This window comes from Pyrgilauda ruficollis, unplaced genomic scaffold (genome assembly GCF_017590135.1).
Source record: "Pyrgilauda ruficollis isolate IOZ18807 unplaced genomic scaffold, ASM1759013v1 scaffold18, whole genome shotgun sequence".
In the NCBI taxonomy this organism is placed as follows: Eukaryota; Metazoa; Chordata; class Aves; order Passeriformes; family Passeridae; genus Pyrgilauda; species Pyrgilauda ruficollis.
This window is the reverse complement of record NW_024516984.1, coordinates 3,533,133-3,551,122: the sequence shown is the minus strand read 5'-3', so window position 1 is coordinate 3,551,122 and position 17,990 is coordinate 3,533,133.

The following is a 17,990-nucleotide window of genomic DNA, read 5'->3' as shown; positions in this document are numbered from 1 at the left end:
GTACTTGACAGAGAATGTGAACTAATGGCTGGGGTAAAAACTTGGAAATGCCCTTGAAGTTCTAGCCACTGCTGCAATAAAGAGTGTCACATCTTATATTCTATCACACTTCAAGGTTGCTCCATAAATAATAGCTAACAGCTAGGACAATCAACATCAGCCATATATTTATCATCTTGTTTGTGCGAGTCTGTTTCCCTGGAATGTTGCCAGTGCCATATGTTTGCCTTTGCTGAGGATAAAGTACTTCTGTATTCAGCCACACAGTGCAAGCTGGTGTTCCTAGATCACTTATTTGGGCACAGGAAGAGCCCATATTACGTCTTACCTGTGTGGTCTACCAGGCAGCACTGTTTCTTTTCTTTTTCTGGAAGTAAGCCAAATTACAGAACCCAACCTCAAAATCCTTACCAAAAAAAAACCCTTTCCAGCCCTCTCCAGAACAAAATGATACATGAACTTACCACAAATTCACTTTTTGCAGTTTGATTCTAGTGCAATGGATAGAGAACCTTTTTCCAAGGGAGACATGTATTAAGTCCAACTCGGAAATAAAGAAAACAATTTCCTTGGCATTCATGATTTTTTTCCTGAATTGTGAGTTCAGTTAAAATAATCGTCAACAGAAGCATCCAGCTCTTCTTTCTTATTTACTAATTGCTTATATAAAGAGTTTGTAATTAGGTCTTGCAGTTCTTGCACAGCAGATTAACACCCATTCCAACATCCTCCTGTTTTAACTGGAAAACTGTTGCTGAATTCATAATGTAAACTAAGAGACCACTTTGGTCATTGAACATTGAAAGATGTTCCAGTACACGCAATTGTGTTACTGTCAGGTAGGCAGCTCTGATTAAAGGGAAATTCACAAAGAAGGAAAAAAAAAAAAGGGCTAGTGCATTAATTTGAAATCATCATAGGATACTCAACCAGCTTGGATGTGAGAAAGAGGGAAGCACATTCACTTGCAAACTGTTCATTTTGCACAGTTTGTGATCTTGTCTGGCACTTGTCTGCCAACTCCATGTGTTAGAACATTTTATGATTTTTCCACTGCTATTTCTAAGGCTTGGATGTGTCCTAGATTGACATGGGCGGGTAGAACTGTGATTAGAGATGTTCCCTGGAAGATAAGATTAATGATGCCCTGCATACAGTCAGCAATATTTATAGAAGTCCAGATAGTTTATAGAAGAGTATCACTCACTAAATGACAGCTTTAGGATTTTCTGACTCTCCAAAGGAAAGCCGTGCAAGCAACAGCTGTGTCAAATCTAGTACCACAGAAATAAGGAGTGATGAAAGTACAAGCAGTAGCTTTATTGAAAAACTCCCATGGACCCTCTAACATCCACCACTTCCTCTTCCAAACCACAGCACCCCATATATTCATGTAGCACTTGGTGACAGTTGCTTACACTGAGTGTTTGGTATATTTTAAGTCTATTTGGGAACTGGACATGTCACTTCTGTGCACTTCCTCTTTCTGTATGATGGTAAACAGCTGTGCTGCCTTGATGCCATCAACGGTTCACTCAGGCCATGAGGCTCCCTGTGAGCCACCAACATCCTAAAGGCAGATGCACAAAACTTTTCAGGGATCCCTAATTTTAGACCACATTTCACTCTTGTTTTTTATCTAAGCCGCAAACCAAAGCCATTTGGTTTGGGTACATCCCCAGCCCATTGTGGGTTACAGTGCAGTGATTCTGACTTTCAACCTAACAAGGAACTCTCCAGAATGCTCACTTTCTTCAGAGCTCAAAGCAACAGAGCTGTGTTGCCTGAGCTGATGGACCCAGATGCTCAGCAGGCTTGGTGCTATCAGGGAGCAGCTGTGCTGCTCCTAATCCCTGATTAGTCAGTTTTGTCCAGTGAGGACATCCGTGCCCTCCAGTGTATTAAACAGTAAAAAGATACCCTCAGGTCATTTGGAAAAAGGCAATACATAAGCCTTATCCTTACAAGCTTGCATGTTGTGAGGTATTCTATGTATGTATAGAGGCAATCACTGCTCTTTTTTGCTCAGTGTGAACTGACTCTGAAAGAGCGAAGAAATGCATTGATACCATGTGCAATAAACAAGTAACAGGTGCATATTAACTACATTGTTTTCCCAAGGAATAGGGTTTAATGAGGCTTGTAATAATAATCAGTGGTCAAAGACCTGGAAAATTCACTGCAAAGTATTGACCTCCTTCTGTCTTGGGAAGCCCAAAGTGTGAGGACCCTGACTCCAGTGAACCTGCAGGGTTCATCCAGTAAAAACTGGAGCCCTTGACCATTGAATAATCCTCTTTGCTCATCTTGTGCCACCCTACCCTAAAGAGGAAAAAGTGGGCTGGTATAATGACTCATGGGATATTCTCTCCCTTTCTGTTCCACAGCTGGGCCTTCAGGAGTCCAGTGCACCTAAGCAGGGAAATGTAGAACCTTTTCCAAAGTAAAGGAGGAAGGATATCCAATGATCCTGGGTTTGCCAAACTGTGTAGCAGCAAAATACTTTGTTGGAATTACTCGAAGGTCAGGGAAGAGCTTCTTCCTTCCTTTGCTTAAATCCCACTTCAATCAGCTGACTTGAGCTTCATTGAAGTCAGGTGCTGCAGTACACTGTAATTTGGATGGTGCATCTCTTCACCACTTTATTAGCAGTATAAAAAGATGTATCAGGAGTTACTATAAATAGTCTAATTGTTTTATTCTCAAATGACAGTCTTAAATAATATAGTCCTTGAATCAAAATGAATATCTAAATGCTTCTAGATACTTGCACTGAGCATGTGTTTTGGTTGTTTTAGTGGTTAATAATCATGCTTCAAGAAGGAAGGTAGAAGTAAAAAAGAAAACAAAAGCAGCATTTGGGTGGAACAACAGAGAAAAACAAGGCTTGAAAATATACCATCCTCACTCTAAATCTGTTCCTGGGAGACATTTAAAAGGACAGCATTTTGCAGATCAGCTTAAGAGAGGGTGGTAAACATAATTTCCTCCTACTCTGTAGAAGTGCAGGCCCTCTTAAATACTTTCTGACTAGTAATAAAGTCATACCCAGACTGCATTTTGAAATAAAAGTATTTTAAATTATTTTTAGAGACATAAACAAGTGTTCAATTAATGATAATGCCTACACATACAAAACGCACTAGTCCCAGAATGAGTAAAATTCCCCTGCTGTAAGTTCTTAAATGTCACCTTCTGCTCTGCATTTCCCAAGGTTCTCTCTCCCTGGAGAAGAACTCATCACATCATCAAGTGTATGGGGGAAGAAACACCAGAAGTTAAGGCCTGATCATGAAAACTCTGATGTGACTAATCACCTACATGAGTAATCTTATCCATTAATCAAAGTTTAATTGGTTTCCCACACACATTGCACAGGAAGGGCCATTCTCCCTCCATGAGTAGTACAGGTAGGAGGCTGCATACTTGAAAGGTCAGGTGTCCTGTTCCTTTCAGTTTCAGTTTAGGGATGTATCCTGAGGAATAGTGGAGAGGGGATAGGATGGAGGAATGGGTGTGAGCTAGGCTGTTGGGACTGTTCATGTGAAGAAATCTGAGCATGCTCATAAGTGACTGGCAGGGTCCAGCTCCTAATTTCTGTTGAGTAAAATTCTATTCCCATCTAGTTATCTAATCCTTGTGTAGTCTCCAGGTAAATGGAAGAGTCAGATCATTCCCATATGAAAATCTGTTATTATTTCCCAGAGGATATTGCAGCTGAGCAGCTATCTAGGTTAAGGAGAGGGGACTGTAAAAGTGAAAGTATCTTTTCAGAAAGAAAAATAGCAAACAGGAAAAAAAATCTAAACTTGTGTAGCATTGAGATTATTTTCATTTGGAGGAATAATGTCAGAGCAATTGACCTGGTTTGTCATCAATCACCATACTGTGTTTAATAAAGTTATATGATAATAACAAGGTATATGAATAATGGTTTTTTTAGACCTTAGGCTTCATATCTAACAACTGCAATATATCTGACTGCATGATAAATGTCAATCCCAATTCATGAGAAGGAAATGTCTGCCCTCCTTCCACATATTATGTTCTCAGTAATATAAACCTTTGAAGAAGTGTTTATTTTTGTCATTCAGAGACCATTTTTTCTTAGAGTGGATATGAAATAGAAAAGCAATATACCAATTATCACCCAAAACAAATAATCCTCATCAAGCCAATCAAGTATGTTGTACTTAGAAAATAGTCACTTTATCTTTGATTTCAACCCTTTGCACTTTGATCAAAACTGTACCTTTTGAAGTGCTCACTATCCATAATAGGGAAAAACTGGGTCATATGTCTGCTCAAGTAAAACATAATGTGTATCTTAGACATCACAGATCTGCTTATGGTTGCTTAAAGAAACTAGAGATTCCCACAAGGGTTGAAAAAAAAGCTTTATTAAAAGCTGTTTCAAGGACTGAAATGAAACTAATTGCCCAAGAGGGATAGGAAGACAAGAAAGAAGTAGGTCTGACATAGGCAGCCATCACTCCCAGTCATTGCATTCCCGGTGACTGAAGAGCTAATGACACCAGACTCTTAGGAAATTCAGTGCCTGCAAGGTTGATTAGGTAAGACAGCAAGTCTAATCTGCATTTAATGAATGATTCAGGAATAACTTTAAGAGCCTAACTTTATGGTAGCAGAGTGTTGACAGAATTAGGTACATGCTGTATGCTTATCTTGTGACCTAGCTAATTATGGGGTTTTAAAACAGTTATTACACTTCTTCCATCCAGTTTCATAATTTGTTGTCTGTTTATTCTGCCAGCTATGATCTAGCATTTTCTTAAAACTTACGCTACCATGAAAGCAGAAGCAATACTAGAAAATAATGAAAGAAAAAGGAAAACTGACTAAACCTGATATTTCTGCAGTGCAGTGTAGGCAGACAGATATTTATGCCTCCATGGAGCTCCAGTATTATTAGTGTGTATTCACAGAGATCAGTAAGAGGATTTTGACCTATATTGGTCTGAGTGATGAAAACATAAAAGTAAATGCGAACAAAGAAAACTGATCAAATATAAAAAGATGATTAGGACATCATTCTTTTTAATCCTAATAATATTTTATTTAAGATAGGGAAGAATGACAGATTACTTTTAAGAGGTGGTTCCTAGATGTATTATTTTTCAAAAATAAATGATTTGTGAATGTTTGCAGCATTGCAAAATGTCACAAAGGTAAAACTATATTGATAAGCACAACCTGCAGCAACACCATCAAGGTATCAGTCCTTCCTGAAGCCTAAAAACCCTTCAGCATGCACCTTTTTCTTCAGCAGGGAAAACTTGCTGAGGCACATCTAAAGCTATGTATGCCAGGGTTCCAGCAGGGAGGTGTTGTGTTCAGGAGACAGATTGTCACCACACTTTTCAGACTTTTCTGAATGCCTTGGTCCTTCAGTCACTGAAATGTATGTGCAGAATTCATTCAGCAGGTACCACTGATGCCTCCCTGCATCTTCAGGTGTCATACAGCCCTCACTTTCTCAGCTCCCACAGCCTCCATCACTCATCTCCTTCCCTAGCTAGGACTACACCACAGTGGTCTATACTACCACGTGTTCTGAGTGTAGATTCCCATTTTATGTTACATGTCTTGAGAATACAGAGCCTGGGAAAACCAGAGCACTGTGAAATAAGAGTCCCACTCTGACAAGAAAAAAGTTGCTACCAAAATGATAGTGATAACCTACTGAGTGGCTGAGTTATGGCCACTGGTTCCTTTCTTGTGGTTAGCAGATTAGGTTTCTCTGGTGGTTTTCTGGTTTTGTTCCAACTGAATTTCTGTAGTGCTTTGGACTGCAGTGTGGCTAAAAGCAAAGCATTTTGAACTATTACCTGAGTTTTACAATGGATAAAATAAAAGCAAACACAGAAATAAAAGTGAGCTACAAAGTCATCCTCCATACAATCAGAAAAAAAGTCCAAGGTTTGTACATTAACTAATGAGACTATTTTTACTTCTCAGCAGTAAGAAATGAGCCACTGATTGGAAGAGCAATAGAGATGTGCTTGAGAGAATGAGGGCTCTCAGCCCTTTGAAGCAGTCAAGGGAATCTGGGTTAGGCAGTGGCACCACCAGCCATGCAGCCTGTGCTCAAACAGCTTTGCACCGCAGAGCTTTCCTCCTGCAGGCTGCTGTACATACCACCAGCCTCGTGGAGACTGTGACGCAAGATTTCCGCGGACTTATAAGGTTGAAAATATCCTCAAGAGCTTCAGCTCTTGCAAGGCATTTCAAGATGTATGCAAAACCTGCTGTAACAAGCCCAGTCTGGATGTGCAGAGCTGAAAAAAGTGGCACACTCTGCAGTATTTCTGTTATAAATCCTCTGTTCCAAGGGACTGAAATGCAACAGTAATTAATCACTGCAGGAAGGAGCTAGGCAAGAAAACATTCCAGATAAGCACATACTATTTTTCTTTCAGCAAAACTGAAAATATTGCACATATATGTGAAACACTGGGCAGATTACTCCAGAGCCTTGAAATTATTTCATTTTCCATGTTAACAAAAATAGATTTAACAGCAAAAATTGGCTTACCATGAGATTTTATAGTAATGGAATTTCACCAGATAAAAATGCTACGACCAAATTAGAGCCTGTCTACCTCTGTTCCCATGTCTCAATCAAAGGTCCTTTATTTAGCCCTTCCTCCAGTTCTGCAGGGGTTTTTAAATACAAAAGCTAGGCTTTTTCTCATGACCATAAACTAAACCAGTGGCACAGATTTTCTTCACAGAGAGCCATTAGTGGCTTTCTGTGAGTATGAGGTTTAAAATGTGGTCCTGGAAATTCATACACCTTCAAATCCATGTTATGGCTGTGGCTCTGTGACTACTCTGAATCCTTCTGGTGTTCTGATAGAAGCTGTGCTGTCAACAATGTCTGACAATATTTTTTGCTGTGCTTTTTTCCACCTGTTTTCTCTGGTCATCTATGAGGTTTGCATCCAGACAACTTAGTTAAATCTCCTCCTACAACCACAGCATCAAGAAAAACAAAAGGGAAAAACATCTACTCTGCAGATAGTTCAAACCTGTTTCCCAAGGGGATGGCAGGTAGGAGTATATTTACCTGAGATTTTGTTCTTAGTTCTGGATAGAGAATATCTGTGGAAAGTTCACTGATGGCAAACTGTGAGACAAACATCACCCAGATGGCGTAAGCATAAGAATAATTTCTTTTGTCATATGGTCCTAGGGTGACCAGGACAGGCACAAAATCAGGTGCTGTGCAAGAAGATGATGGTTGACTTTATAATTACTTATAGCAAGATAGACCCTGAAACTGAAGCAACGCTGGCCTCTTATAAGTGCTGCACACTATGGACACCAGCAGCTGTAACTGTGCTCTACCATGTCTTCTATCACTGTTTATGTGCTCTTTGTTTCATTTCACAGAAATGAAATGTCACAAATAATGTTCTTTATCCCTCTACTTGGATAAAACTCAAAAATAAAAGTGAGTGAAAAATAAAATTTTTCAACAGATTTGTGACACCCAATGAAAACTCAGTTGTTCATATTTTAACTATTCAAACCCAATGGCTTGTTCTGACTGGGACTCTAATACAAAGTCAATCAGTTTCTTATGCCAAAAATATTTTGAATGTTCATCTCTAAACACTTGTTGAAGAAAGCTTGGCATTTATAAATTTAAAAGGGATAATATGCATCATATATCTTTTTTTCTTTTTAGTTTAATATACCTCACCTGGATTTATTATGGGCTAGGCCGTGGTTTCATCATCACCACACAGAAAGCAAGAAAAAAGCAACATACATTAGAGAGAGACAAGTAGAAATGTCTAAATATGTCAGTTATACCATGAAAGCTCTTGAGTACAGCAAACCATGCACAGAGGAGCAAACTAGAGAAAAAAAGATGTCAGTAACAGCATTACTTTCTCATGGTAACTGACAGGAATTTTTCTACACCGAGATTATTATTTTTGGCCATAAAGATGAAACAGTATCAGGACACTAACTTTCAACAGTTTCCCACTATTTGAAGGTATTTTTCACCCAAAATAAAAAATGAGGATACAAATGAAGTTAATATGCTAGCAATTTTTAAGAGGTAGCTATAGACTCAAGTAGGAAATCTCTTCTAAAACCATACAGCAGTACATTGCCCACTGTGTTGAGCTGATAACAAAATTGGTAATTCAGTATTGAAAGCAGCTTCTGTTTTCTGTGGTTCTTGGTCTTATCTTTTAGAAAATGCATGAGCTGGAGTAACTGCTGCCCTGAAGTTTGGTCAAGAGCAGTGGAGTCTTGTAGCCTATGCTGAAATTCGCTAACTTAAGTCCAACAAAAATATTAAAAAAACTAAGGTGAGAAAAAATATTATTTGATACCCAGACAGTAAAACCCTTCTCCCCCCCCCCCCCGCCCCGCCCCCATCTTACTGTCTTGCAGTCTCTTTATTATCACTGTAGACCAATATCCATAATAACATTCAACATTAATTCAGGTCTATGATGGCCTGAGCTGGGATGAAGCCTGAGATTCCAATCAGGAATTCAGTAGTGTAAATAGGTTCGCGTCCTCACCCTGCATGAACAGAGAGAGAGGTTTAGCTCCTCCTTTCTTGCAATGAACATAAAATCAATTCCTTACACCACTCTTTCTCCCCAGGATCCCATTCAGACCCCGCAGAGAGCGAAGCTCTCTGAGATAAGGTCTAGTACCTTCCACTAGTACTACACTAACTTAACACCAGTTTCCAGGTTTTCATTTGAAAATGCAGCAAAATGTTGTGGTGGGAGTAAATTACTCTCTGTGAAACTGAACATGATCAGGCATGTGAGGGCTTTTAAAAGGGCTTTGAATCATCTCAGTCATCTTCACGCTTTCCCCACTCTTTGGCAAATGGTACAAGACGTCTCGTTTTTAAAGGTCTTTTGCAGGCTGCCTGGTACTACTTGTGATTCAGCCTCCTTTTTGCAGACAGGTTTTCTTCCAACCTACACACCAGGGAGGCAGTGAAACAACTTCAATTCACTCAATCTCTGGGACATGGAGTCTAGTGGCAATTTTCAGGAATGTATTACTGCAGAAATCATAAAAAAAAAAATCTCGGGTATATCACCAAGGATTTGCTTCATTTTGCTACAGAAATAACCCAAAACCCCAAATCAGTTCCCAACTAAGTAATACAAAGTCAACGAGCCTGAACTTGCCTGTATTATTCTCTATTTATCTTTCACATGCAGCACTGGTGAAAATGATTTTTTGAACTATTAACTCTAGAAACCACAACCATGAGGATGAGACCTGACTATCTTAAAGTACAGCAGCTTTACTCACAGTGGCAAAATTCAGTAGTAAATGAAACTTAATTTATAAGTTTCTCTTTTTCTCTGTTAATATTTTTGCAAGTAAAATTCCAAAACAGAATCCATTACATAGAGGTTAAACGTGTGGGACATTTTACCAGTCCAGGCAATCAGCTCTGTAATGATCATAATGCTTTCACCTGTTTTAAGAACAAGAAAAAAATATGTTCTCTGGATGCTTCAAACAAACAAGATTGTCTGATTGTGAGCAAAATGAATGAATATGAAACACTTGGAGCCCTTTTGGTCTGGTTATAAACAAAAGTATCAGTTGATGGATTACTGTGAATTTACTGGGATACATTTATCCATAAAATTCTGGAAGTACTTATTTGTTGATTGTGCTAATATTTCATTCTGGTTTGCCAGATGGAGGTACAGACATGCAGTTTTCGCTAATATGGGATATGCCAGAGTGGGGACTTAGACATGGACTCCATGGTTTGTTGGAGTGAAAAACTTCTGCTAGTCACAGGAGGGAGAGAGAGCTGCAGTGTTTTAATGACAGGGATTTTATTCAGCTTCAGAATGAAACACAACTGCTATTGCAATTTGCAAGAGAATAACACTCATAGTATTTTATTATTTTACCAAAACTGACAATTACTGCATACCTACATTTTGTGATACTGTCAATGCAACTTTTCTTCTTTGACTTAGCACGTAAAAGAAGACGTACATGCCCCTCCTGTTTACAGTGGCTCACCATATGATTGTAAATCTTATGTAAACCAGTACAAAATTCTACTGTTTTACATCTATAAGTGTAATAATCAGGGAAAGAAAGGAACAGCCCTACAGAATTCAGCTCGAAGAAAGAGAAAAGGTATTAAATAAGTACAAGTTTTTCTAGTGTTGCTCATTACTTTTTTTTTAGAATCCTGATGTAATGGTCATTCATATAATTATGACTCAGATATTTTGACATTTTTTTCATGTGTATTAGATCATGAGTTATGCTTTTGGGGTCCCAGTCCCGAGTTTTAATTCTTTTTATTGATCTCGGGAAGCCTATTATCTTCTTCAGGCAGTCTCTACAAAGTTCAGCCTCACAATCCAATTAAGTTCTTTTGTCCTGTTTTGAAATGCAGAACATTTACATCCTAAAGACAGCTATCCTGAGCTAATCTGCCAGTGAACAGATTCTCTACAGACATTGTCTCTGGGGGTTGGGAAGGGTGAAAGAGAGGTTACATACTTCCCAGACTTATTCTACCTGAGCCTCTCACATGCACAGTAAGAGCCACAGCTTTCCATTGGCTATCTGGCAGAACAGAAGCAGATATCTGACAGCTTTGTTGCACAACTGATCACACAATATAAGCTAAACTGGTCTCTGATCTAGATCCTGGACCAGGGTCATGCTTCGACATGGTGAAAACCTGCTGATTTCTGAGACCAGCGAGACTCTGTGAGACTTGATAAAGCATTTTGGAGAAGAATGGAGGAACACCCCATGAAAAATTCCAGGTCACTCTGCTACTGACTTCCTTGTTCACTTCCTTGACCTATGGTTGATTCAACACCTACATCCAGACAGTCCCAAATACCTCCAGGTTTTTATCACCCAACAATTAATCCTTCTGGAAAATATAGCAACAAGAAACCTTAATATATGACAGGACTCCAGGCAGAATCACTCCTCAGGCATGGCCACAGTGGCTTCTGCTCAGAGAAAAATGTGTCACTGGCTGCAAAGAGATGAGTTTCGCATGTCTCTGCTATCTGAGAATTCCCTCAAGGGATTTCACAAATAACTGATTGGTCGGTCCTCTAGGGACTCTAAAGGACAAAAAAGGAATGTCATGACCATGAATGTGTCTTTGAAGGATTTTAATTGGAGAGAGGTCTGCCGCTCTTAGCAGGTATTACTCAGATTCAAGCTCTAACAGGATATCTGTGATTCTTATATACAGGCTCTAACAGGAACTGATGCTCAGCCATGCCAGCTGAATTCATGCATCAGGCACTATAAATCATATGAGCAAAGACATCATCCTTACATGAAGGTTTGCCAATATTTTTGCTTCAGGATCCAAGAAAATTGCCTTTCAACATATAGTACAGGCTGGCTGTGCCCTTAAAAATCGGTACTAGCCAAGGACCTGCTGTAAGAACAAAGAAAGCTACTTCTCATCCCTCAGAAGACATCAAATATTTATTGAAATCTTCATTTATTTAGCCACCCACAGAGAATCACATACAAGAGATCTTAGCTGTTGGTTTGACCTTGACTATTAAATGAGATGTATAGTGATTCCATTGCAGCAAGCAAAGCCTGGCAGGAAAAATGCAAGCAGCCACTGCATTATGATCTCTCATCTTCTACAAAAGCAGCTGTGGGGAAAAATAGTAATATTAGATGAAGGAAACAAATCTCACCATGCAGGATTGACATATGGTGGCACCAAATATCAGACGCCAAAAGAAGAACTAATGCTATTTGCTGACCCATTTTATGCCATAGTTTTTTCTATGTAAGACATATGAAGCATATTTTATGGTGGCTGATAGCAACAAATTTGTTATTGCTCAAAATAAAATGTATTTAAGTAGTGTCTTCTCTGCTATTGTATATTTGTTGCTATTTATATCTGTGCCAAGCTAGTGTATTTTACTCGCAAAACAGACATTTTGAGATTTTTTTTAGAGGTAGTAAGTGTTTGTCCAAGGGTTATATGATGGTGAAGCAATAAATCTCTTTCCAAAAGTCTTTCCAAAAGCAGCAGGGAGTATTAGAGGTCCATTAAGCTTGTCAAGACATAAAACTGCAAGATGTGCCGCATGCTCAGAAGACAGGTTTGCACTGTGTCCATACCTTTCCATCTGGAGACACTGTGAGGAAACTAAATGTAATTATAGTCTCTTGGGCTTCTTTAATGTACCAAGGGACAAAGCTTTCAGAATATAAGTACAGAGGATGCTTTGTCTACCTTCTGGGTTTTTTTCCGTTAACTTCTTTAGGGGGAATATTTGTCACAATTCTGCACACCTTCACTCCAAAGTTTTCACCTATCCAGAGATGAGAATGGCTGTCCCAGGTCCCTGTAAACCTCCTTCTTCGGAGAGTCAGAGGTGCTCTGCAATATCATATATTACACAAGCTATAATGATACTTTTCAGACGTTGAGGGCTTTTAAAACATAGGCATTGTTATTTGGTACTTAAGTCTGACTGCTCTTTATGCTCGCCCATAAAGATGGCCTGTGTCATGTAGATGTCTTGGAAGAAGCGCATATGAATGAGGGAGCTGGAGGCGGGAAGGTCAACTGCTTTACAGCTCAGGTCAAAGAGACATTTTAGTAAATGGGAAGGGCTGGGTTAAAGAAAGTTCACAGTCTGATACGGAGAAGGGGACCAGTATCCCTGAGAGAGGCACATGTGTTTAGGTTAAGAAATTAATAGGGATTTCCAAAACAAAAACGGATTTATGTTTCAGAAAAAGACCAAATAAACTTTATTTTTTTTTCAAAAATCCACTTTGATAATCAGTTTCATTGAGGAACACCTCTAAGACAGAGATAGGTCACTGAGAATTAATGGAGAAGGTGAATTCTCATGTGGGCTATCTCCTTTAAGTGCTCTCCCATTGTGTGAACAACCTCAAGGCACACTGTCTAACACAGATGAACCTCTCCACTCTATCTGATCTTACACTCTACTAAAAACATGCTTTTAATGACCAGAAAGTTCACCTTCAAGGTGGAGTAGTAAACCGATCTGTAGTTCATGCCTAACCCACTGGGAGTTGGTGGACTTTCCGACAGGAAGAGCATCAGGTGTAGAGTAGGAATATCCACACTGGAGGACATTCACTCTCCAGCCTCTCAGTGCAGACCTGTCTTTTCTCTTCCCTGCTGAGCCACTGCCCCAGTACCAGCCCCCCTCTCTATCACTTACACAGCCCCTTCCAAATCTGTAATCCCTGAGCCACTGTACTCACCTCTGGGAGCATCATGTACATTATGGACATTATGGACATGATTACAGGCCTTCGTTTGCCAAATCCCAGTATTACTGAGCCATCTGAGGTGAGTTTTTTCCCCAGGCCAGCTCCTACCAGTGTATAATAGCACTTCAGGCCATGGGGATTGCAGTCAAGGGTCAATAGTATTCTTGCTCCTTTTGAACATGACTCCTAAGAAGCCTCTTTCACTTTGGGCTGTCACTCTCAGAGAGGCACAGACAATGCAAAGGGGAAAAGTGTGCCTTGTACATTCTTTTGCCTTGTGTGGCTCTGTAAGCCAAGCCACAGAGATTTTAATTTGCTTCTAGGCCTGTGCAGCTTCATAGTAACAACTTTTCAACAAGCATTGCTGGAGATATATTATTTCTTCTTTAGTAGAAACTGAAAAGTATTTCCATTGTAAAAGAGACTTCTACAAGTACTTTTAGTCAGATTTTTCCCTAATAGCCACTTAAAACTCCAAGTCAATTCTTTCAGCAGAATAACACCACTGTGGCCTTGCTTTCGTGTTACATTCACTGTGCCTATCTCCATGGACATTTTACAAACAAACAGATACTCTGCTCATATCTGTCTATATTCAGTGGAATTTAGAAGTGCACTTAAGAAGCAAGATTAGAAACTACTTTTCAAATACATTTCTTTGAGTTCTTTGGGGTTTTTTCCCCATCTTGAAAAACAATCTTAGAAGACAGGTCGTGTGAAGTAAGATACATATATACTGGAATACTATCACTAGCTTCATGAAGCAGTTAATAAGAGGGTTTATAAAGAGTTCTGTTATCATGCATCTGTCAGGAGCTAGTGGTGCAAACCCATAAAAATTAGTTTTCCTAGTTAATGTGTTCTCTGTGCAGTCTGGATAATAATTCCTAAAAGTTTGTTGACAACATAGGAATATCCTTCTGGATGGATAGTCCTTCGTGAGATATCTATATAACACTTGCTTGGAAAAGTTTTCTTTTTGAAATTTCTTGGTTGTCAGTCCTGTGGCAGAAATCCTCTTGAGTTTAAGAGTCTAGTGGTAATCAGTGTGATCACTTGCATTTTGTGTTATCTGTCGTACAAACCAGAAGACTCAAATCAGAGACTAAAGCATGGAATATTTCTAGAACTAATGTTTAGATTAGGCCACCTAAATCTTAATATATTTTCAGTTTATATGGTCTTGACTTTGAATTATGTATTTTGGAAAAAAAATATATAGACTCAGTGGCCACTTTTTTAAGCAGTAAAATGGAACAAAGAAGACAATATACCATTGGTAAAGCATGGTTGCAAGCCTGGCTTCCCTTCTTGAGGAATTCAGAAAGACAAGCCCAAACTTTCTGTCTTGGCCGTTTTCTTTTCACTTTTACGGCACAAAGACCTAAAGAAAACAATTACACTGACAGAATATTCCTAAGGTTTGAAATTTGGGGAAGAATGACATGAGTGAGTCCTGTTAGTAATACACAAGAGGCAGAATTTTTTCTGATTTTACAGGTAAAGGGGTCAGAAGGTTGTTCAATCCTTGTGTTTCTGGGAATAGGAAGCTCTTGGTGCACGCTTTTCACAGTAGAGAAGAGGGATGCACACATACACATGCATCTGACCTCCAGGAGCCTCTTCTCCCTCCTGCTCTCACATAAAGACAAAGGTTTCAGGGATTCTAAAAACTTCTTCCTTTCAAGTTCCTTTCAATTTCTGTGCCTGATGCCCCCAGGACATGGTTGGCCTTCCTGGCTGCCAGGGCACTGCTGACTCATGTTCAACTTTCCCTCGACCAGGTCCCCCAGGTCCCTTTCCCCTGCACTGCTTTCCAGCACCTCATTCCCCACTCCATCTGTACATCCTGGGTTGCCCCATCCCGGTGCAGATTCCGGCACTTTTCCCTTGTTTATCTTCATATGGTTGGTGATTGCCCAGCCCTCTGATTTGTCTCTGCAGGACCTCCCTGTCTTCGAGGGAGTCAACAGCTCCTGCCAGTTTTGTGTCTGTAAACTTGCTCAGTGTCCCTTCCAGTCCTGCATCCAGGTTATTAATGAAGATGTTGAAGAGCACAGGCCTTCCCTGTGAAACCCCACTAGTGACAAGTCCCAGTGTGATGTCACCCCATTCCCTGCAACCCATTGTGCCCGACCTGTGAGCCAGTTGCTAACCCATCACAGGATGGGTTTATCCAGCTGTGAGCTGGACATTTTGTCCAGAAGGATTTTATGAGAGACAGTATAAAAAACTGTGCTGAAATCCAAAAAGATCACATAAACTGGCTTCCCTTGATCAACCAGGTGGGTTACCTTGTCATAAAAGGAAATAAAGTTTGACTAGCTTTTTCCAATCCAAGCAGGATTGTCCTCTCATGAAGCTGTGCTGGTTGTGGCCAATGACTGCATTCTCTTTCAGGTGTATTTCAATACCTCCCAGAATAATCTTCTCCATAACTTTACCAGGCACTGAAGGGGGATTGACAGGCCTGGAGTGTCCAGGGTCCTCCTTCTTGCCCTCCTTGAAAACTTGGGCAAGGTTTGTCAGCTTCCAGAGAGTTGGGACCTCTCTGGATTCCCAAGACCACTCAAAAATCATCAAGAGTGGTTTTGTAATGACATCAGCCAGCTCTTTGAGGATTCTCAGATAAATGCCATCAGGTCCCATAGATTTGTAAGGATCCGGCTGGAGCAGCAGCTTCAGGATTGACAGGGAGTTAATAATTTTTGCAGTCATGGTCCTCCGGGTCAGGCGCCGAGACTCCCTTGATCTGTCATCTCTGTTGAAGGCAGGGATAAAGAATGAGTTAAACACCTCTGCTTTGTCTACATTCCTGTTTTTGAGGTGACCATCCTCACCCTGTAATGGGCTGATGTTGTTTTTATACTGCCTTTTGCCATTAATATATTTGAAAAAATTATTTTTATTGTCCCCCACATTTCTGACCAGCTTTATCTCCAGCTAAGCTCTGGCCACATGAATTTTCTCTCTACAATGGCAAGCAACCTCTATGTATTCTTCCCATATCCACTGAGATACACCTTTCTTTTTTGCCTTATTTTCAAGAGAAGATTCCTGTTCTGCCTGTTGATTTCTGACATTTGGGAATTTCCTGCTCCCATGCCCTTAGGAGGTGGTTTAAAAATTCATCAGCACAGATGAAAAAAACCTAAAGTCTCTGGTTACAGAAAGTCATGGGGCTTTCAGAAACAGCAACAATGTACCCCTCTGCTCGGGTAGAGCCATCCACCTCACCCACACAGATTTCACAGACTTCAGAATATTCCGAGTTGGAAGGGATCCACACGGATCATTGAGTCCAACCATTAAGTGAATGGCCCATATGGGGGTCAAACCCACAACCCTGGTGTTACTCTTCTCCTGTAACCAGCTAACATTACACCCAGACCACTTTTTAGAATCTCCCACAAAACAGGGAAAGGGAAAAGGAAGATTGTAGGCTGGCTTTTCCACACGAGAACAGAATATCATATGACTTAGTAAGCTTTAAGAACATGTGAGGACATATCAGATAATAATTGCATATTTGAATATTTCCATGAGAACATCTTGTCCCAGCTGATCCAGAATCCTTCCTTTGGGGAATGAAATGTCTGAGCCCTGTACAGAATGAAAGAAAAGGAGCACGAAGGCAAAGCAGTGAGTAAGTAAGCACATTTTTGTCAACCTACAACAAACTGAAAAATGGCTTTATTTTCTGCAGTGAATTTTATTTGGATAAGAAATTAAAAAAAAAAAAAAAAAACAAACCAGAAGCCTCTTAAAAAAAAAAATTAAAAAAAAAAAAAACAAACAAACCAGAAGCCTCTTTAAAAAAAAAATTGACAAAAGTGAAACATTTGTCTTTTAAGTCCTTCAGTTTATTATTTTAAAAAGTTTCATAAATTGTGAGATTTTCCATAGCTGTTAATTCCCTGCATCCTGCTGCTCTTTACTTCCTGAGCTAGTTCTATTGCTGGGTGAAACAGAAAGATATCTTAGAAGCAGCACTGCTTTGCACAGTGAGTCACAAGATAGAATAGCTAAAAAGAGCTCTACAATTTATTCCTGATCTTAAGTGGGATCTGACTTGGATCCTTTTGATCAAATCACTGCTAGAAACCTCCTCTTATGAGCCGTCATTAACACTTTTCATCTTCTTGTGTATTTCCTTTGATGTTATTACAAGCAATGATCACTGAACTAGGGAATCAAATGCACATTTGAGGGAATCAAGGACATTCAGAGCATTTCCAGGTGACTTTTGCTTAGTGAATGAACTGATTCCACATAACAACGAAAAAAATCATGTGATTTTAGATAGAGTTGGCAGTTCAAAGTGCAGTGTCTTCAGTTATAGGAGGTATAGAAAGCAAGATGTGAAGAAGAGAAGAGAGTGATTCAGTAAGACACCCTTGGAAGCAACAAAATTAATATCATTCCATCTCTCTAGATCAGGGAATGATGGAATCCTTTGGGTTCTAAGAGACCTTAAAATCATCCAGCTCTAACCCTCCTCTCACTGGCACCTTCCTCTAGACCAGGTTAATCAGGACCCCATCCAACCTGGTATTGAACACTTCCTGGGAGGGGGCTCCCACACCTTCTCTGGGCACCCTGTTCCAGTGCTTCACCACTCCACAGTAAAGAATTTCTTCCTAATATCTAATCTAAACCTACCCTCTTTCAGTTTGAAGTCA